The following is a 23,985-nucleotide window of genomic DNA, read 5'->3' as shown; positions in this document are numbered from 1 at the left end:
GTGAATCTTTGTGTGAGAAAGATTATTCTATTTGTTCTTTCTTTTCCCCTTATTTACACATTACATTTTCCCCACATGTTAGTATACATAGATTGATATAAATGTAGTCCTTATGGAAGAGAGTTTGGGTATAAGAAAAAGATAACATTTTTCTCCTTTTCCCTTTCCTTCATATTTACCTTTTCAGGTATTCCATGCTCTTTGTTTTTTGATATCGAACTTTCCACAGAGCTCTGGTCTTTTCTTTGCGAAAACTTGGAAATCTTCTATTTTGTTGAATGACCATACTTTGCCTTGGAAGTATATAGTCAGTTTTGCTGGATAGCTGATTCTTGGCTGAAGACCCAGCTCTCTTGCCTTTCTGAAAATCATGTCCCATGCCTCACGATCATTCAGAGTGGAACTTGCAAGGTCTTGTGTGACCCTGATTCGCATTCCTTTATATCTAAATTGTCTTTTTCTGGCTTCTTGTAGAATTTTTTCTTTTGTTTGAGAGTTTTGGAATTTGGCAATTACATTCCTGGGAGTTGTCTTTTGGGGGTTTAGTGTAGATGGTGTTCTGTGAGCTCTGTCAGTGGCTGTATTGCCCCCTTGTTCTAGAATCTCTGGGCAATTTTCTTTGATTATATCTTGTATTACGATGTCGAGTTTGTTGTTTATTTCTGGCTTTTCTGGAAGTCCAATTATTCTTAAATTATCTCTTCTCCCTCTATTTTCCAATTCTGTCACCTTGTCAGTGAGATATTTTATGTTCTCTTCTAATTTCTTGAACTTTTGGCTTTGCTTTATTGATTCTTGCTCTTTTACTTGCTCGTTGTCTTCGAGTTGCCTAATTCTGACCTTTAAAGCCTGGTTTTCCTTTTCAGTTTGGTCAAACTGGTTTTGTAGATGTGTGACTTTCTTTTGCATTATTTCCCACTTTTCCTCCCAGAAGGCTTCCATCTTTTTGATCCTTTCCAATTCAAATTCTTCATGGGTTTCTGGAGAGTTTCCATTTCCTTTGAAAGGTTTCGGAGCATTTGCTTGTGTTTCCTCTTCTATCTCCTTTGTATTTTGTATCTTTGCTCCATAAAATGTGTCCAAAGTTGCCCCATTCTTCTTGTTTTTCTTGGAATTTGGGGGCTTTTGTGCTTCTGTGGAGTTTGCCATCTCTATCTGAGTGGGGAGGACTAGCTTTTCTTATCTCTGTCTGGTGTTCAGAGGTTTTAGCCCTAGGTAGATTGTCCGTTCTATGCAGTTGTTGTTCTGTCTTCCAAGGGAAGCCAGGAATTGTTGGTGTTTCCCTGTTACTGCCCTCCTCAGTTCCCTCCCGATGCTTCTCTGTTGCCTTACTTCCAAGCTCTGAGCCTGGCTTGGCTCTTTCCTGGGTGTGTTTTTTTCTTTGTCTTATCTGGGCAGGAGAGCCAGCACTCTGAGGGGGGAGGGGCCATGGCTTCTCGGAGCTCCAAGGGCTCCTGATGAGATTAACTTTCTCTGGGTTGAACTGAGTATGCTTTGAGGCAGGGACCTTGAGACTCAGATGGAAGGATCCAGCCAGGGGGCTGCAGGCTCCCCCATCTCTTTCTGTTTCCCTGCTGTCTGGGTGCCCCTGAGACTGTTTCAGGTTGTTTTAAGTATGTGGCCTTCAGAATAGCTGGCTCCTGAGGCCCTTTTTCCAGCCCTGAAGGTTACTGTTGTTTCAGAGGACCCTGCTCTCTGAGGGGGGAGGGGCCGTGGCTTCCTGGAGCTCTGAGGGCTGGTGATAGGATTAACCTCAGACTGATTATGCCCTGAGGCAGGGACCTTCGGTGAGACTCAGATGGAAGGATCTGGTCAGGGGGTTACAGGCTCCCCCATCTCTCTCTGTTTCCCTGCTGTTCGGGTGCCCCTTCAACTGGGTCAGGTTGTTTTCAGGAAGAGGCCTTCAGGATAGCCGGTCCTGAGGCTCTGAGGTTCCCTCTGCTGCTTCGGACTCAGCGCTCTGGGTTGGGGGGATGGGTCCTCGGACCTTCCTTCTGCCTACCACTTAGGTCCCAGTGATCTCGTGTTCTGGCTTTTGGGGGGGCCGTACCTTTTGATCCAGGTCCAGGAGGAGGATTCCCGGGGTCTATGCTGTTGTTTGTTTTGAATTTCGGTGCCTTAGGAGCATATAGTTTGAGTTCGGTAGGGAAGGGTTTCCAGAGATCTGAACTTTAGCTTTCTCTAAGCCGCCATCTTGACCGGAAGTCACCAACTTCTTTTCTTGACTATTCAGTTGGTAATGAAGGAAATCGGGGAACTGGGCTACTTTGGTTCACTAAAAATTCAAGCTAGTTGACTACAAATGGATCTTCACTGCTAAATAAAATCTGTTTATTCATTTCCTATTGACTTTCAATCGTATTTTCTACAAAAGCCCTTTGAAATAATGACTGACATTTATGCAGCATTTTAAAGCTTGCAATTTTTTTTCAGACATATTATCTCATTCAATCATCACAACCCTCCCCAACCCCAGTGAAGTAACTACTATGGGTATCATGATCCCCATTTAACAAATGAAAAAATTGAGGTTCAAAGAATTTAAATGATTTGTTCCTAGTAAGACAATTAGACCAGGTAAATGCAATTTAGAAAGAAGTTAAGTGTTTATGGTATATGATACATTAGGAATACAAAGATAAAGATAAAACAATCTCTACTATGAAAGAACTCACTTTCTACTGGCAATTTTATCCTGAATTTTATTCTCAGTAATAGTGATAAATTAGTTCCTGAGACAGAAATGATGTGATTATTATGAAAAAATCAACACCCTATCCTAGAATTTCAGATAAAGTTGTTTCAAATTTTCAAAGGAAGGATAGGTAGAATCCCATGAGTAAAATGTTTTAAAGAAAGTAAGGACAGGAATGGTGAGGTATATTTAAGTTGGCTTTCTGGCAACACAAAAAGAAATGATTCCAAGGAAGGAAAATGAGATGTGGAAGCATGGTGAACTCATAGACCAACTTGGATTTTTTATAAATGTGTAAATCAAAATCAAAACAACTATGACGTACCACCTCACACATAGAAGATTGGCTAATAAGACAGCAAAGGAAAGTAATTAATGTTGGAAAGGATGTGGCAAAATTAGGACACTAATACATTGCTGTTGGAGTTGTGAATTGATCCAACTATTCTGGAAGACAATTAGGAGCCATGCTCAAAGGGCTTTAAAAGACTTCCTGCCCTTTGATCCAGTCATACCACTGCTTGGTTTATAACCCAAAGAGATAATAAGAAAAAGATTTGTACAAAAATATTCATAGCCTTGCTCTTTGTGGTGGCAAAAAAAAACTGGAAAATGAGGGGATGCCCTTCGATTGAGAAATGGCTAAACAAATTGTAGTACCTATTGATGATGGAATGCTTTTGTGCTAAAAGGAAAAATGAACTGGAGGAATTCCATGTAAACTGGAACAACCTCTAGGAAGTGATACAGAATGAAAGGAGCAGAACCAGGAGAACATTGTACACCAATATGGATACACTGTGGCATAATTGAATGTAATGAACTTCTCTACTAGCAGTAATGCAATGATCCAGGACAATTCTGAGAGACTTATGAGAAAGATATATGAAAACAAGATATATGCAAGATAAGCTTCAGGAATTCTAGTAAGGGGAGCAAAGCTTTTATTTGGTTTGGAGCTATATTAGAAGGAAAAGGGGATAGATGAAGGAGCAGGATATTTGCTTAGGGTAGATGGAATGACAGAAACTGATGAAAAAGGAACAGCAGAGTTTCTCAATATTATTTTGTTTCTGTTTCTCTGCAAAGGTAAATGACTTTTCCATGGTAAATAATGGGACCAAAATGACTCTCAGTAAGTTGATAGCCAAGATAAATAAGGTAACAGTAAGAAAACACCTAGCTGTTCTTGATAAGCTCAAGTCACCCAGTCAAAATGAACTTGGATTCCTTGTATCCTTAAATCTTGAGTAAAAAATAATATATATGATTTCTGAGTCACTGTGAATAAATTTTGAGAGACTATAGAAAAAAGGAGATATACCACAAAACTGGAGATGAGCAATTTTTGTCTTAATTAAAATAAAATGAAAAGTGTCTATAAAGTAGAGGCTAATAAACAAGTTAAATTTCTGCAGAAATTTTAGACTGGATCATTGAAGTGATGGTTGGCAAACATCTAGAAAGAGAAGCAGTGAGTATAGAGTATGGCTTCAGCAAGACTAGGTAATGTGAGAATAATCTCATTTCCTTATTTTGACAAGATTATTCAACTCATAAATTAAGGGATTTTATAATAAGTTTCCCTAGATTTTAGTAAAGTATTTTTTGTGAAAACAAAGATTTTTATTCTTATTTTTCTATATAACATAATATATAACATAACAATAATATAACAAATGTTTTCTCACAAATATATAATAAATATGCTTATCCAAAAGAAACAAATTCTTATAGTAGCCATATCCAAAAATCTGTCTCATTCTTTTTATCCCTTTCTCCCACCCTTCTCCCCTCCCCATAAAGAAAACAAATAGTAGATAAAAACATCTAACACTAATCTAATAGAACAGAAAATAGAGAGTGTGGCTTAGAGTCTAATCTCCATATAATAAAGCAGTCAGATTGATTCATAACTGTTTGTATTTCCTGACTCAAAGAGTACTTCATACTTGAAGAGGACCAAAATGACATCACATTATCATGTCTTTTGACTTACACATAAATTGGATTTGTGAGGCAGAGTTGCACAGTCACTAGCCTCAATGTCTCTTCCAGTCATCTAAGTCTAATGGAAGGACAAGGGTCTAGATGACTGATTATGGCTCTTGATGCAGTGTATGACTTTGGCTGCTTTGATGTCTAATGAACCTAGGACTTCCGATCTTTAGGCCTGCCTCTCAAATCACTGAACTACCCAGATGCTCCCCCTTCTATCTCTTAAAAATTATCTGATACTATGGTGATGGTGAACAGAAGGAAAATACATATATAGGCAACCAAGCACAACAATTATGTAAAGAAAATATAGGAGTATCAGTCACTAACAATTAGTAGATTCCAGAAATTTTTCCTTTAGGAAATAGAACTCAAATTCAACCTTAGTGGAAGCTAAAGATTCTAAGAGATACAAGTGAGAATGAAGAACTTTCCAGACACTCCAGGAATGGAGGAGAGCTATTCATTTGCACAGAGATAGGATGTAGTAATACAATTTTAGGAGAATATAAAATCATAGAGATAAATATTGTGAAATAAGTGTGGGAAAGAAGAGTGGAGCCAGATTGGGGGCTTTAAATGTCAAAGAATGGATTTATATTTTATATTAAAAGCAACCATGAATCTCTATTGCTTCTTTAGCAGGGTAGTATCTTGGTCAGATCTCTGTTTTTGAAAGATTATTTTGGAAGCTGAACAGAAGATACATTGGAGCAAGGAGAAACAAGAAGCAAGAACCAATTAGTATAACATTTAATAGTATAGCTGAGAGTTGATGAGGCCCTAAAAACTACAGTGGTATCAATATGAGTAGAGGGAAGTGGATAGAAGTAAAAGATAAGGAGGTGGCAGAATTGTCTTAGAGTTCTCAGTGGATTAGAATGAAAGAAGCAGGAAGGGTTGAGAATGAGTTATGTTGTACAACTTGAAGAATTATAGTGCCTTCTACAGAAATGGGGAGATTAGGAGGAGGAGGAATGGGTTGGAGGAAAAGATGTTGAGTGTGATTTTGATCATGGTAAATTTGAGGTAATTTTGGAATAGTAAGGGATTATTATAGATATACAAAAGACAGCTGGTAATGGGAGGAAGAAATTCAAGACAGAAATAAAATCCAGATATGTAGTTTGGGGAATCATCTGAGAAGGATAACTGAACTCATGAAATCTAGTGAAATCATTGAGAGAAAAAATATAACTGAATGAAAAAAGACTCTAGATAGAATCCTAGGGTTTACCATATGTAAAGAATATCAGGGGATAGCTGGGTAGCTCAGTGGATTGAGAGCCAGGCTTAGAGATGGGAGGTTATCGGTTCAAATCTGACTTCAGACACTTCCTAGCTGTGTGATTCTGAGCAAGTCACTTAGCCCCATTGCCTAGCCTTTACCACTCTTCTTCCTTAGAAACAGTACATAGTTTTGATTCTAAGACAGAAAGTAAGGGTTATTTAAAAAAGAAGAATATCAGCTGATATTCAGTGGAACAGAGGGGAAAGGTCATTATATTAAACAACTAAGAAATCATTGCTTATCCTGAAAGGAGTAGTTTCATTTCAGTGGTGGAATCAGAAGCCAAATTGAACGTTTGAAAATGGAAGAGTTGACAAGTAAAGACCATGAGAGTACATGGGTTTTTTTCTAAGAAATCTGGCAATGAAAAGGAAGTGAATATAAGGCAATAGCTGGAAAGGATTGTAGGGACAAGTTTTGTTTTATTTTATTTTTTATATAAGGGGCATCTGGGTAGGGTGGTAGGCAGCAATAAAGGAACCAGGATATACAAAGATGAACTGAAAGTCAGTGAGTTAGAGATGACTAATAAATAAGAAAAATTCCCTTTTCAGACCAGAAGGGATGGAATCAAGGACCCAGAGCATTTGGTGTCAGCTGGGAGAATTTCAAGGGGAAATTCATTCAAAACTGTAGAAAAAGGGGGAAGATGGTGATGCATTGTGAACTGTAGAACTGGGTCTGAAATCCCATTTTCCACTGTCTCTTCCAAAACTTTGTTTACCAGGCATTCCTTCACATTAGCTTTATTATCTCCCTCTCACTAGGTTCCTTCCCTTTAGCCTACAAACCCATTTAGTTCTCTCAGATCTTAACAGAACAAAAATAGAAAAAAATGTCATCCCATATTTTCAATGAGTAGGATATAATCACTGTCACCACTTCTTCAATATCCAATCATAACTCAACCACTTGAAGAAGTGTAACTAGGGCGGGTTTTGACACAGAATGAAAAAAAATTTGAGGGAATTGGCAGCACTTGCAATCCATTAGCAACATAGAACAATAGGGTTTAATTAATTAATCTTGCTAAATGTTAAAATAGGTAGCTATTACCAAAGAGTAAAGAGGTGAGCTCTTTATCCTAGTTCAAAATTGGGACTATGTGCTTTACCCAGTTCAGTTTATAGTAACTTATTATGGATGAAAAAATTCAAGTTATAATTGTCAACCCTTACAATGTGACTTTTAACCATTATTCTGAAATGTTCTACAAAGTACAGGATGATATTATTATCTCTAAATTCAAAATCCTTTCTCTGTCATCATCCATTGTTGACCTTGCTGAAGTACCATGGACCATGCTCTTTCTTAATTGCCTTTACTCCCTTGGCTTCCATAATAAAATATGGCTACAGTTTTCTTCCTACTTCTCTTACTGAAAATTCTCAGCCTCCTTTCTTATCTCTGAATTTTCTTCCCATCACTTTAACATGGATTTATTCCAAATATCTAGTCCTCTTCTCTTTCTATTTTCCTTCCCTTAATGTACTTCCAGGGCTTCAGTTATTGCTTCTATGCAAATGGATCCTTTCCATCTTAAACTTTTCCTCATATTATCAATCTTTAATTTCCAATTTTTATTGGATACTTCTACCTGGATATCCCACAGATATCTCAAACTCAACATATCCAAATATGTGTTCTTCATCCCATCCCCCACTTCCTCTCCCAACAAAGAAAACCTTATGCTCCCTTTTGCTTCCTCGGTCTCAACTGACGTTGCTACTACCTTTCATTTAAGTTCCCTTGGCATGAAATCTCTTGAATCATTTTTTATTCTTTATCCTTCTTCTGCCCCATCATCCACTCAATCTTGTTCTTAGCAATACTGGTTAGTTTTTGTATTTACTATTATAAAGGGTACCTTCCATTAGATATATGTGAATGTATTCACCCTTCTGTTGCAGGAGGATTTTCATGGCCAATCCTCACATGGAGTGGATAGGCTCAAAGTCAGAAAAGCCTAGGCTAAAATCCTATCTTTAATACTATTTTTGTGACCTAAGCAAGTCACTTAACTTTGCTGAGCTTCAGTTTTATCATCTGCATAATGATAATATTAGATATTAACTTCTACTGACCCTTCCAGATATAAGTCTAAGATCCTATGATTTCTTTCTCCTAAAGCCAGTTATTAGTCCACTGCATGGTTCATAATAACTAACCACTCTCAGGTAGCTAGTAAATATGTTTCCTCCCCTACTCTTACCCCACCATGATATAGACTAATGGGTAACACTGCCCTGACTTCGACCACTCTTTCATGGGCTTGGAGGGATGCATTTCCATCATTATAGTAAGTTTCATGGACCCAGACACTTTCTTTGAAGTCAATGGACCTGAGTAACAATTTGTTCCTGATGCTGAGCGATTCATGTAGCCCTGCTCAGCATGAAAAATAGCTCACCAATGCTTATCGACCCTCAGGAATACTCAAGTTTTCCAGCCTGTCAGCCAAATTGCAAGAACTTAGCTGAGGGTGTTAAGACCTTTAATCATAGTGGTCATAAAATGGAAAGTACAGTAGCCTGAAGAGGTAAAAGTTTTTCCTGTTTAAACAAGGAAAGGCATGCAGTCTTTTACCTAGGTTGAGCTAAAGATTACTGTTTAGATCTTGCTCATATAGGTACTTTGTGTATGTATGCATGTGTGTGTGTGTGTGTGTGTGTGTGTGTGTGAGAGAGAGAGAGAGAGAGAGAGAGAGAGAGAGAGAGAGAGAGAGAGAGAGAGAGAGAGAGAGAGAGAATGAAGGGATTAGAGTAAAATGACTTCTTTTTCCCATACAACTCTAAGTCTCCAGTGCTATGGGATAGCTGTCTATCCATATAAAGGGATATGGAAAAAATAGAAGGGTTTAGGAAGAGCAGGACTCCCTGTGTGTAGTCCTAGCAGGTAGTTGAAGGTGTGATATAAATTCTTCATATAAATAGTATTGACTTCCATTGATATAGCACTTTGAGGTTCACAAGGCTTACCTTAGTTTTAGAAATAACAATTTACATTTATATAATGCTTTAAAATTTAAAAAGAAATGTACATGTATTATCGCATTTGAGACACCACACAGGGTGGTAGATACTATATGCATTGTTATTCCCATTAAATTGATGAGGAAACTGAGGGTTAAAGAGATTAAGTGATCCATATTATTGCTTACTTTAAGGGAATAGGTAGAAAAAAGTTAAAATGAAAATATTATAATCTGTGATTTCCTATAAATGAGCACTTGAGTAGGACTTAAAAATATACATTTTAATATTAACTGGGCTCAGTCATTGATTAAATAGGATCTCAGAAAAATCAGTTTTATCTGTCTGGGTTACCATTTTCTCATACGAACTCCCACTCTAGCTCTCCATGATCCTAAGGTCTGTATAGGAAAATCATGCTGTGATTAGCTGAAGAACATGTTCTTTGAGTCATATTTTCCTTTAGTAGTGTTGGGTATGCCCTAAGATGTCCAGTCTCCTATCTGGACTCCTAAAATCAATGCCACAACGTGAGACAAATGACCATGGTAAGAAGGTAAGAATGTTTTTTTTTTTTTCCCTAGCTTGAAAGTTCATTTCTCTAACATGATGAATTTAAAAAACAAGAGCTAGCATTGTTAATAATAGAGAAATAGTAGAAGCTTCCACTGTACAACTAAAGTTAAACAATAACATTTATGTCCATTTTTATTTGACATTGTTCCAAAAAATTTTCTATAATAATATGAGAAAAAATAAAGTGTGAATATCAAAAAGAAGCAATATTTTATAATAATATGTATGTATAGATAATAGGATGCTATACATAGAAAACCCCAAAGAATCAATTAAGAAATTAATTGAGATGATTAATAACTTCATTAAAGTAACAGAATACATATGTCTACAATTTAATAGAATATATATTACTAAGAGAAACAAGGAATAAATGAGAATAAGAGAAATCACATTCATAATAATCATAAGTTAATAAACTATCTGGGCATTAATTGATGAAGATGTTTATGTAATTACAAGTAAAAATACTCTTTACTTAATAAGATTTGATTTGAAAAACACATACTGATCATATTTGGGCTGAGCAATACATATGATAAAAAATGACAAAATTTAATTAATTTACAGATTTAATGCTATAACTAGCAAATTGCCAAGGGAAAACATCTTAGAATTAGATAAAAGAATAACGGAATTCATTTAGAGGAACAAGAAGTCCAGAATCTCAAGGGGAATAATGAAGAAAACTACAAATGAATAGAACATAACATCCTACAGCTCAAAATATATCAATAAAGTAGTAATCATCAAAATTATTTTTACAGGTTGTGATAGTTAGCTCTCTCCCAATTCTAAACATTTTAAGCCCTTATCTTCTATCTTGTAATCAATACTAAGTATTCTAAGACAGAAGATTAATTAAGGATAGGCAATTGGAGTTAAGTGAGTTTCCCAGGGTCACATCTGAGGCCAGATTTAAATCCAGGTCCTCTCATATCCAGACCTGGTGCTCTATCCACAATGCTACTCAGCACCTCCCAACTCCAAGCATTTTCACAGTTTGTCTCCCATGATGGGAACGTTCTCTTGCTACTTATCTTTGTCTCCTGGTGTTCCTGACTTTCTTCAAAACTCAGCTACAGTCCCATCTTCCACAACGTATCTTTCTCATTCCTTCTTAATCTTAATTCCTTCTCTCTAAATGTATTTCCAATTTATTTTGTATATATTTTGTTTATACATATAAAGTTATTTTCATGTTGTCTCCTCCATAGGAGATCTTTAAGAGCCAGAACTGGTTTTTGCCTTTCTTAAATCCTTGGTGCTTATCATGGTACCTGGCAAATAAAAGGTACTTAAATGCTTATTGATTGACTTTATAGCAAGGACAAAGTTCACAAAGTGCTTTACATATGTTCTCTCATTTGATCTGTTATAAAACAGAAAACTAATTCAGTGGAACAGACTAGATAAGCAAGAAACAGATGGAATAAAAAATTATGATCCAATGTTTGATAAACCCAATAACAAAAACAATTGGAAGGATTCCCCCAGTGAACAAATAAAACAATTTGACAGAAATTAGATTTAGACCAACATTCTGTACTATATAACACAACAAAAAGTTCCACGATGAAAAGAAAATATTTGAAAAAAAAATGAGGTCAAAACCCTTTCCATAACTTTGACTAGGGAGAAATCTCTAAACGAAAGAAAGGAATGGAGGCAAGTATAAAAGATAAGATGAAAATTTTTAATACTATAAAGTTAGAGTATTTATATTAAAATCATTGAGGAGGCAGAATCAAAAAGGACATAGTAGGTTTGGAAAAAATACTTGCATCAAATATCACTATTAAGTCTAATGTCTAAAATGTACAGGGAAAATTCATGAATACATCATACGAAGAGTTATCCTTCCAACTGACAAGTGGTAAAAAAGACAAACAAAAAACACATTTTAACAAGATAATTTTAAATATGTGACCTCATGAAAACATGCTCTGAATCCTAATAGTAGAAAAAGATTCAAATTTCAAAAAACTCTAAAGTTTCACCTCATAACTTGTAAATTGGAGAAAATGACAAAAGATGGGTCCAATCCATTTTGGAGAGGTTGTAAGCAGGCACACTAGTCCCCTGTTGAGATTTCTATTTAAAATGATTCAAGAAAAATGTCTAAACTGTTTATGCCCTTTGACCTAGTAAGCTCATTTCTGAGCATATAGGCAATCAATAAACATTTATAAAGTACTTACTACATGCCATACACTTTGCCAAAGCGCTGTGATGAAAAAAAAAATACAAAAAGTCCCAGCCATCAAAGAGTTTAGAATCTAAAGGGAAGGCAGAAAACAATGGGTAAATAAGCCATAAACAGGATCAATAAGAGATAATTAAAAGAGAGGAGAAAGTTCCAGAATTAAGAGTAAAGGCATCCTATAGAAAATGAGATTTTACTTGGAGCAAAAAAGCAACCAAGAAAACCAGTGCGTGGAGATGAGAAGAGAAAGAATTCCAGGCATGGGGGAGAGACAGATAAAATGTCCAGAGCCAAGAGATGAAGTATTTTGTTCATGGAACATGGGAGACCAGAGCCATTGGGTCAAAAAGTATGTGGCATAGAATAAAATGTAAGAAGACTTAAAAGATAGGAAGGAGCTTTTTAAAAATTGTTTTGTATGGTTTTGTTTTCTTTTTACCACATTTTCTGCCTTAGAATAAATCTTAGAACTATTGGTTCCAAGGTGGAAAAGCAGTAAAGGCTATGCAATTAGGGTTGAATGACTTACCCAGGATTACACTGCTAGGAAGTTTTTGAGGTCATATTTGAATCCAGGACCTATCATCTCCAGGACTGACTCTCTATCCACTGAGCAACCCAGCTGTCCTATGGGGACTAGGTCTTGAAGAACTTGTGTATTTGGTCCTTAAGGTGACAAGAGCCACTTGAGTTTTTTGAGTAGAAGGGTGACATGGTCATTCCTGAACTTCAGGAAAGTGGTTGACCAGAAGATGGATTAGAGACGGGAGAGACTTGAGGCAGGAGGACCAATCCACTAGGCTATTATAATAGTCCAAACAGGAGGTGAAAACGACCAGCACTGGTATGATGGCAACATCAAAGGAAAGGGGCATACTTAAGAGATGCTGCCAAAGGGAAATTGGCAACAGATTGGATATGGGGGATGATAGATAATGAGAATTCAAGGATGACATCAAGTTTCAGAACCTGAAGGACTGGGGAGGATAATTTTGCCCTTGACAAAAATAGAAGGATTTAGGGAGAAAGAAAATGAATTTTGTTTAGGGCATGTTTAGTTTATGATGTCTATTGGACATCCATTTCAAGATGTCTGAAGGCAGTTGGAGATGTGAAATTGGAGATCAAAGGAGAGGTTGAGACAGGAAAGGCAGGTTTGAGAATCACTAGCAGAGAAATGGTAATTAAATTTGTGGGAGCTGATAAAATCACCAAGTAAAATAGTATAGAGAGAAAAGAAAAAAGAATCCAGAAGAGAAACCTGTGCAATGCCTGTGGATACTGGGCATGATTTCATTGAAGACCAGAAAAGTAGACTGAGAATGAGAAATAAAATAACTAGGAAGAGAACCAAGAAAAAGGGATGCCCCAAAGACCTAAAGAAAAGAAAGTATCAGGAAAGAGAAAGTGAGCAACAGTTTCAAAGACCTTAGAGAGGAAGGAGTGAAGGAAAATTAGGAAAAAGAAAAGTCCATTGGATCTGGAAACTACGATATCATTGGTAACTTTGGAGAGAGCACTTTCATTACAATAATGTCAAAAGCCAGATTGTGAGGAATTTTTTTAAAAGAGTGGGAGGAAAGGAAATAGAGGTATTGATTGTAGATATGTTATATATAGAAAGAAGGAAGGAAGGAAGGAAGGAAGGAAGGAAGGAAGGAAGGAAGGAAGGAAGGAAGGAAGGAAGGAAGGAAGGAAGGAAGGAAGGAAGGAAGGAAGGAAGGAAAGAGAAAGAAAGAAAGAAAGAAAGAAAGAAAGAAAGAAAGAAAGAAAGAAAGAAAGAAAGAAAGAAAGAAAGAAAGAAAGAAAGAAAGAAAGAAAGAAAGAAAGAAAGAAAGAAAGAAAGAAAGAAAGAAAGAAAGAAAGAAAGAAAGAAAGAAAGAAAGAAAGAAAGAAAGAAAGAAAGAAAGAAAGAAAGAAAGAAAGAAAGAAAGAAAGGAAGGAAGGAAGGAAGGAAGGGAGGAAGGAAGGAAGGAAGGAAGGAAGGATGGAAGAAAGTTCAAATACATGTTTATACAATTAAATAAAGTATAACTTAAAGGAAATTTAAATCTGTGATGTTTAAAAGACAATGAGGAACAGGGACAGCTGGGTAACTCAGTGGATTTAGACTCAGACCTAGAGACAGAAGTTTCTGGGTTAAAATTTGGCCTCAGATACTTCCTACCTCTGTGACCCTAGGCAAATCACTTAACAACACCATTGCCTAGCCCTTACTGCTCTTATGCCTTAGGACCAATACACAGTATTGATTCTAAGACAAAAAGTAAGTGTTAAAAAACAAAACAAAACAATGAGGGTTCTGATGAAGAGGTAATGAAATAGTTACCCATCACAACTGGAAGACGAAGGGCTACTGAACTGAATGCTATATACGATCTCAGATATGACTATTATATGGAATGGGAAATTACTATGATAGAAAGACAAATGGTAACAATAAAATTTTTAGAATAATTCTACACTAGTCTTGACTTTGAGTTCAACAGCATTATGCTGGTCCTCCACCCAGCTGAGGTGACTCATTTTACCTCCACATATTCATGGTGCCACAAAGTAGCTGAACTAAAGCCCATTCTGAAATCTTTAGTTCTTCACTCATGGGGAGTTGATAGCTGCTTTTGCTTCAGATGCTGTTTGGTGCCTTTTTTTTAAGTGTTTATTGTGTGCACATGTTTGTTTCCTTAATCACCACTGGGTTTGAGTCACTCACAAGCACACAGATGTGAGGTCCATTAGTTTGAGAATACCATTATGATGCGACAAAGGCCTACTTTTGTGTTGGACAATGCCAGGACGAACACAGGTACTGGCTAGAAATAAACAGTATCATGAGATTATCATTTGAGAACATTAACGTAATGAAAACAACAGGTTAAAGAGAGCCCAAGAATCAGAATCCTGAATATACAGGTGAAGATAGGGTCAAAGTCCCTAACGCTGGTTTCTCTTTTAGCCATTTGTTGCAGAAATTTCTTTGAAGTCTCCTGCATCAGCAGACCATTTTCTGATTTGCCCGAAGGGGTACTTCAGGCCAGCAAGGAAGAAGGAGCAAAAGCTCCAACAAGGTCAGGCCACAAGGCAGTTTCCAGGAGCTGAGTGGCTGAAGTTCTCCACCTCTACTCCTTGCTGGAAAAGGGAAAATATTTCGGTTCACTTGCAACACAGGCCACCAAGCAAGGGTCCAATTCCCTACGGGAGAGTCCCACTTTAGAAGAAAAGACTCGGGGCCCTGGGAATGTCAAGGCAAAAACTGGGCCTGTGATATAGCTCCTTAGTGCCAGTGAGTCTCCCCCACAGCCTAAAAGAACTAGAATGTCCCATGTTGCCTGATCAAAATTTCCTCCCCTGGCCCTCCTCCCCTCCTTCCTTCATCTTTATGGTCTGTGCCGACACCAGAGACAATTAGGCACTGTATAATCATCGCTGCTGGGGCTGAGCTTTCGTACACACTCTTCTCTTAAGGGACTGATTACCATATTAAGCATCTTTCACTTGACTAAAATCAGTAAGAAGTTTCCCCTCCTTCCCCCCCCCCCCCCAGAATACAGACAGGAGAGCCAAAAGGAAGACACGACAGCAACCCACAAATGAGGTCTAAATCGGCAGCAACTTCTCTTTATCTTTCTTGGCTTTCATTTCTTTTTGATGTTGAAATTCCCCCTCTCTCCTTGTGTTTTATTTATTTGTATTTTGATTTTTTCCTTCCCCCTTTTAACTGCCATTCAGAGTTGCTGTCCTTCCCACAGAGCCCTGAACCTGCCAACGTCAATTGGAAAGGGTCTGAACTGGCTCTGGCAGCTAAAGTCATCATGTAGCCTCATGCCTCCAGAGGCTGGCCCCATGTGTCAACTTCTATCTGACCAATCAGACCCAGAGATCTCACCCTTGATTGACAGCTGGCTTGTGAAGAACATGGGACTTTCATTCACCATTTCCTACACGTGCCTGGAAAAAAGAGCACTGAACCCACGAAACTCAGCTGGCAACTGCTGCTCTACTTATTGCTGTCTTCAGGGCTCTGTCTAGGTGAACGACATCACGAGGAGAATCAAAATAATTACGAAAATGATTCAAGGCCTTAATTATCCCTGTTCCTACCCACCCTACCAGCAGCCTTCTGGAATATATAAACAGTTGAGGCAAAGGTTCATTTTTAACCCATATTATATAAATAATTGCCTGCATCCTCCATTTCACTTCCTTTCTAAACATGGTTAGGAAGTTAACAATAAGATGATGGTGGGGTGATTGGGGGTAGGCTGAATGACTCAAAGGCCTTGTTACTAAAAGTGTCTAATCAGAAATTCCAAGGAAAATGAGAAGAAAAATATGCCACTGACCACCCATGGTTATCTTGAGATCCACTAAGCTCCTGTGATACTTTTCTGCTAATTAAATACCAATATTTACTTAGAAATCTGAAGTGGGAAAAAAATGCTGGTATGATGTTTAAATAAAGTAATGAAAAATATGTCCCAAATTATACTTAGTTTCAATAAATCAATTGGACAAGTATAAGACAGGGGAGGTGTGGTTAGATCAATTTAGATAAAAATTTTCCAACAAGGATGTAATGTACTATAAGATCAGGATATTTCAATACGATGATTTGGTAGCCAGTAAAGTGAATGGAATCTTGGGCTGCATTAAAAGAGGCAGGACTGGGGTAAGGAAAAAGGGTGGTAATAGTCCCTCATATGTTTCTCTGATGGAACCAAACATGAAATACTGTGTTGACTTTTTAGGCATAACATTTCAAAAAGGTCATAGCAAAATTGGAGATTGTACTGAGGTGCTCCACTGGGGTAGAAATAGGTCTAGAGTTTTAGTCATTCCAGGATCATATGAAAGAAAACTTGGCCTAAGGAGAGAAGACTTAGTCAGATCTGAGTACCTCCCTCCAAGTATTAGAAGAGTTGTTATATGGAAGAGATAATTACTTGTTCTATTTTGGGCCAAAGGGCAGGCCTATGAACAATGGTTAAGAGTTATAAGGAGGCAGAATTAGACTTGAGAGAAGTTAAAAAAAAAAAACTTCCTTAAAATTAAGACTATGCCAAATTGGAATTGATTGCCTCAGGGAATGATGGGTTTCCCATTACTGTAGGAGGGTGGAATGCTCATTTGTCACAGAAGATACAGAGGATGGGTTATGGGTTAGACTACATGAATGGCTTCTAAGGATATTTACACTTCTTCAGTCCCATGTTAAACCTCATAACTATGACTATCTATTCATAAATCCCTCATGTAATTTGGTTTTTTTACCTTGTAAGATATGGCTTTTCCAAATAGATTGTATATGTGCACACAAAGGTGTGCCTCATTCTAAGATCCTAAAATATAAAAAAAAAAAACTGTTAAAAAAAGCATCTTAAATTAGAGAATGATATTTACTTATACAATGACCCAACATATAGTTCTTTTAACCAACTGCTATGTTAGCACAAAATATGAGGTAAGAATTCATTTCATCTGGAAATTATTGAGAATATGAAGAACTTTTCAGGAACCTGTTGATTGATGTATAAACTTTCTCTAGTACAAAATAACAAAGGACCTATATACTCTTTCATCTTTTCACCAATTATATAGCATCATTGTAATTATGTCCAATGATTACATGCCCATCTTATTGCATACAATACTGAAAACTCAAGTCATCAATATATAGTACCTGAATACATATCTGGTTCATGAATGATCATCTTCAGGTCTTGGGATTATGTTCATAGCCTGAGAGAAAGGAGGAATTCCCAATATATCTTAAAATATGAGAACCTTTATAGAGTTCTCTGGTTGCATCCTCCATCAATGTCACATAGAGGAAAACAATCATGATTGAGAGTCCTGACACACTGATTTTAACCAAGATGCCATGCTGTTAGTTTTAAGGCCTTGGAAAAGTTGTTTATCTACTCTGGCTTTCAGCTATTTCATTTATAAAGTGTGTAGAAAGTTCTGGGAGGGAGAGAACTAACAAGTTGGTGGGGGAAAAGGAACACTCAGAAAAGGCTTCATGAGGTGGTGCTTGAACTGAGTTTTGATGAAAAAAAAAACAAGGAATTCTAAAAGCAGATGAGAGGAGGAGGAATGATAAAAGACCATCATATTTAGCAATTAAGATCTAATTTTTAACTGTATAAAAGACAATTTCAGTTGAATGATGAAGTCAACAAGCAGCCTGCAAAGAACTAAGAAGTGAATAAGAGGGAAAGAAGTAGAAGCAAGGAATGTAAGTGATTTTTCTAGGAGTTTTTGAAAGGGAGAAGAGATATAGGATGAGAGCTTAAGGAGCCAATAGAGTCTAATGAGGGTATTTTAAGCATGGTGGAGATGATCATGTAGCCAACAGGAAAAGAAACAGTCAATAAGAAAGGACTGAAGAGTAAAGAGAAAAAAGAAAAATAGCAGAGCCAGACTGCTAAAGAAGATGGACTTGGACTTCCGGTCAAGATGGCGGCTTAGAGAAAGCTAAAATGCAGATCTCCGGAAAACCCTTCCCGACCGATCTCAAACTATAAGCTCCTAAGGCGCCGAAATTCAAAACGAACAACAGCACAGACCCTGGGAATCCTCCTCCTGGACCTGGACCTGGATGAAAAGGTACGGCCTCCCTCAAAAGCCAGAACCCGAGATCACTCGGACCTAAGGGGTAGGAGCTCAGAGTCCAAGGCTCCGGGACTCTGCACTCCTGCCCCTCTCAGAGAGCAGGGTCCTCTGAAACAACAACAACCCTCAGGGCCTTCTATCCGAGTCCCAGTGAAAGTCATTACCCTCCGAGCTCCCCCCGCAGAGAACAGGGTCATCTGAAACAACAGCAACCCTCAGGGTGGGCAAGACAGCCTCACGGGCTGGATCCTTCTATCGGAGTCTCAGTGAAAGTCACTGCCCTCGGAGCTCCGGGAAGCTGCAGCTCCTTCCTCCGCAGAGAGCAGGGTCCTCTGGAACAACAGCAACCCTCAGGGCCGAAAAAACAGCCTCACGGCCAGCTATTCTGAAGGCAACTTCTGGAAAGCAACCCAACCCAGTCCAGTCGAGCAGGCACCTTAGCAGCAGGGAAGCAGAGAGAACCGGGGGAGAGTGTGGCCCCCTGGTCCGACCTTTCCATTCCAGCTCCAGTGAAAGTCATTCCCCATACTCAATTTAACCCAGAGAAAGCTCATAGAACCGACAATCTGCCCAGGACTAAAGCCTCTGAACAACAGACAGAGATAAGAAAAGCTAATCCTCCCCATTCAGAGATGGCAAACTCCACAGAAGCACAGAAGCCCCAAAATACCAAGAAAAATAAGAAGAAAGGGGAGACTTTGGACACATTCTATGGAACCAAAATACAAAATACAGAGGAGATAGAAGACGATGCACAAGAAAATGCTCCTAAACTTTCCAAAGGAAATGGAAACTCTCCACAAACACATGAAGAATTTGAATTAGAAATGACCAAAAAGATGGAAGCCTTCTGGGAGGAAAAGTGGGAAATAATGCAAAAGAAATTCACGCATCTACAAAACTGGTGTGATAAAACTGAAAAGGAAAACCAGGCTTTAAAGGCCAGAATCAGGCAGCTGGAAGACAATGATCATGTAAAAGAGCAAGAATTAATAAAGCAAAGCCAAAATACCAAGAAATAAGAAGAGAACATAAAATATCTCACCGACAAGGTGACAGATCTGGAAAATAGAGGGAGAAGAGATAATTTAAGAATAATTGGACTCCCAGAAAAGCCAGAAATAAACACCAAACTGGACATGGTGATATAAGATATAATCAAAGAAAATTGCCCAGAGATTCTAGAACAAGGGGGCAATACAGCCACTGACAGAGCTCACAGAACACCTTCTACACTAAACCCCCAAAAGACAACTCCCAGGAATATAATTGCCAAATTCCAAAGCTATCAAACAAAAGAAAAAATCCTACAGGAAGCCAGAAAAAGACAAGTTAGATATAAAGGAATGCCAATCAGGGTCACACAAGACCTTGCAAGTTCTACTCTGAATGATCGTAAGGCATGGAACATGATCTTCAGAAAGGCAAGAGAGCTGGGTCTTCAACCAAGAATCAGCTACCCAGCAAAACTGACTATATACTTCCAAGGGAAAGTATGGACATTCAACAAAATAGAAGACTTCCAACTTTTTGCAAAGAAAAGACCAGAGCTCTGTGGAAACTTTGATACCAAAAATCAAAGAGCAAAGGAATACCTGAAAAGGTAAATATTAAGGAAAGGGGGAAAATGTTATCTTCTTCCTTTACTCAAACTCTCTTCTATAAGGACTACATTTATATCAATCTATGTATACTAATATGTGGGGAAAATGTAATGTATAAATAGGGGGTAAAGAAAGACCAAATAGAAAAACCTTTCTCACACAAAGATTCACATGGGAAGGGGAGGGGAAGAAAACTCCTATAAGAAGGAGAGGAAGAGAGGGGTTTTTTTTACTTAAACCTTAATCTCAGGGAAATCAACTCTGAGAGGGAAAAACATCCAGATCCATTGGGATCTTGAATTCTATCTTACCCAACAAGGGTAGGGAGAAGGGAAAACCAAAGGGGGGAGGGGGAGAGGGAAAACAAAAAGGGAGGGAAAGAGAGGGGGGAGGGGGAGGGAACAAAAAGGGAGGGACTAAAAAGGGAAACATCAAGGGAGGGGACAAGGGGGACTGATTCAAAGTAAATCACTGGACTAAAAGGTAGAGCTGAAGAAGAAAAGATTAGAATTAGGGAAGGATATCAAAATTCCAGGGAGTTCACAAGTGACAATCATAACTTTGAACATGAATGGGATGAACTCACCCATAAAACATAGATGAATAGCAGCATGGATTAGAATCCAAAACCCTACCATATGTTGTCTTCCAGAAACACACATGAGGCGGGTTGACACCCACAAGGTCAGAGTTAAAGGATGGAGTAAGACCTTCTGGGCCTCAACTGATAGAAAGAAGGCAGGAGTGGTAATCATGATATCTGATAAAGCCAAAGCAAAAATAGACCTGATCAAAAGGGATAGGGAAGGTAATTATATTTTGTTAAAAGGGACTCTAGACAATGAGGAAATATCATTAATCAACATGTATGCACCAAATAATATAGCACCCAAATTTCTAATGGAGAAACTAGGAGAATTGAAGGAAGAAATAGACAGTAAAACCATATTAGTGGGAGACTTAAACCAACCATTATCAAATTTAGATAAATCAAATCAAAAAATAAATAAGCAAGAGGTAAAAGAAGTGAATGAAAATCTTAGAAAAATTAGAATTAATAGACATATGGAGAAAAATAAATAGGGATAAAAAGGAATACACCTTCTTCTCAGCACCACATGGCACATTCACAAAAATTGACCATACATTCGGTCACAGAAAGATAGCACACAAATGCAGAAAAGCAGAAATAATGAATGCAGCCTTCTCAGATCACAAGGCTATAAAAATAATGATTAGTAATGGTACATGGAAAACCAAATCTAAAACTAATTGGAAATTAAACAATATGATACTCCAAAACCTTTTAGTTAAAGAAGAAATCATAGAAACAATTAATAATTTCATCGAGGAAAATGACAATGGCGAGACATCCTTTCAAACCTTTTGGGATGCAGCCAAAGCGGTAATCAGAGGTAAATTCATATCCCTGAATGCTTATATTAACAAACAAGGGAGAGCAGAGATCAATCATTTGGAAATGCAAATGAAAAAACTCGAAAACGATCAAATTAAAACCCCCCAGCAGAAAACCAAACTAGAAATCCTAAAAATTAAGGGAGAAATTAATTAAATCGAAAGTGATAGAACTATTGATTTAATAAATGAGACAAGAAGCTGGTACTTTGTAAAAACAAACAAAATAGACAAAGTACTGGCCAATCTAATTAAAAAAAGGAAGGAAGAAAAGCAAATTCACAGCATTAAAGATGAAAAGGGGGACAGCACCTCCGATGAAGAGGAAATTAAGGCAATCATTAAAAATTACTTTGCCCAATTATATGGCAATAAATACACCAACTTAGGAGAAATGGATGAATATATACAAAAATACAAACTGCCTAGACTAACAGAAGAGGAAATAGATTTCTTAAATAATCCCATATCAGAAAATGAAATCAAACAAGCCATCAAAGAACTTCCTAAGAAAAAATCCCCAGGGCCTGATGGATTCACCTGTGAATTCTATCAAACATTCAGAGAACAGTTAATCCCAATACTATACAAACTATTTGACATAATAAGCAAAGAGGGAGTTCTACCAAACTCCTTTTACGACACAAACATGGTACTGATTCCAAAACCAGGCAGGTCAAAAACAGAGAAAGAAAACTATAGACCAATCTCCCTAATGAATATAGATGCAAAAATCTTAAATAGGATACTAGCAAAAAGACTCCAGCAAGTGATCAGAAGGATCATTCACCATGATCAAGTAGGATTTATACCGGGGATGCAGGGCTGGTTCAACATTAGGAAAACCATCCACATAATTGACCACATCAACAAGCAAACCAGCAAGAACCACATGATTATCTCAATAGACGCAGAAAAAGCATTTGATAAAATACAACACCCATTCCTATTACAAACACTAGAAAAAAAAACACTAGAAAGCATAGGAATAGAAGGGTCATTCCTAAAAATAATAAACAGTATATATCTAAAACCATCAGCTAATATCATCTGCAATGGGGATAAACTAGATGCATTCCCAATAAGATCAGGAGTGAAACAAGGATGCCCATTATCACCTCTATTATTTGATATTGTACTAGAAACACTAGCAGTAGTAATTAGAGAAGAAAAAGAAATTGAAGGCATCAAAATAGGCAAGGAGGAGACCAAGTTATCACTCTTTGCAGATGACATGATGGTCTACTTAAAGAATCCAAGAGATTCAACCAAAAAGCTAATTGAAATAATCAACAACTTTAGCAAAGTTGCAGGATACAAAATAAACCCTCATAAATCATCAGCTTTTCTATATATCTCCAACACAGCTCAGCAGCAAAAACTAGAAAGAGAAATCCCATTCAAAATCACCTCAGACAAAATAAAATACCTAGGAATCTACCTCCCAAGACAAACACAGGAACTATATGAACACAACTACAAAACACTCTCCACACAACTAAAACTAGATTTGAGCAAATGGAAAAACATTAACTGCTCATGGATAGGACGAGCCAATATAATAAAAATGACCATCCTACCCAAACTTATTTATCTATTTAGTGCCATACCCATTAAACTACCAAAATACTTCTTCACTGATTTAGAAAAAACCATAACAAAGTTTATTTGGAAGAACAAAAGATCAAGGTTATCCAGGGAACTAATGAAAAAAAACACATATGATGGGGGCCTTGCAGTCCCTGACCTTAAACTCATTAAGCAGCTATGGAGAAGAGAGAGTTCATTAGCAAATAATTTCCCAACATATTATGAGGTAAGGCTCTAAGATGAGATAGTGAGGGAGGGATGATATGGGATACTTGAAGAGAGAAGAGGTTTAGTTAGTGAACTAAAAAAAAAATAGTGGACAATAAGAAGATGGACTTGCTGTGCAGTGAAACCATTTGAGATTATATAGGTTAAATTTGTAATGGGCTCAATTGGTCCAGGTACATGACTCCTTCCTGCCTTACTCAATCATTCAATAGCATGTAAATATGACTGGAGGACTCAGATAGTGGGAATAATACATGCCTGAAATGTGGAAAAACATGTAATTCAAGAAATCTTATTATTGGACTATCTAAATATAAAGTGAAAATGGGAAGGGAGGAATGCAATTTAGAGTAGGAATGATAGCCTAAGAGATGAGTGAATTAGAAGTTCCAGTGAGGATAAAAAATAGAACTTAGGAGTGGCAAGGTATAGGGACAGCAGGAGTGATGAAAGAAATAACAGGATTTTTAAATTATTGTGATAGTAAAACATGAATAGGTGGTGAGATAAAGAATATGGATATACTTAGGGGTAACCAAGGTAGAGTGGAAGGCTAACTTATAGGAATTGAGGAAATTGAAAAATTGGCAAGTTAGGGTAGAATGTGGATTGGATAATAAGTTTGACTAGACTGAAACTCAAAGGAAGATACAAAGTGATGTTAAGAAATGAAGGAGAATGTTTTAAACAGGAAAAAAAGTGTACAAGAAACTGACTACAATTTTTAAAAAGACATGTAAAGGAGAAGAAAGCGAGTACATATGTATGTTTGCATTTATATGTGTACATATCAG

Source organism: Monodelphis domestica, chromosome 4, assembly GCF_027887165.1.
Source record: "Monodelphis domestica isolate mMonDom1 chromosome 4, mMonDom1.pri, whole genome shotgun sequence".
NCBI classification, from domain to species: Eukaryota; Metazoa; Chordata; class Mammalia; order Didelphimorphia; family Didelphidae; genus Monodelphis; species Monodelphis domestica.
The sequence above is the reverse complement of the archived record's forward strand: the minus strand, read 5'-3'. Positions refer to the sequence as shown.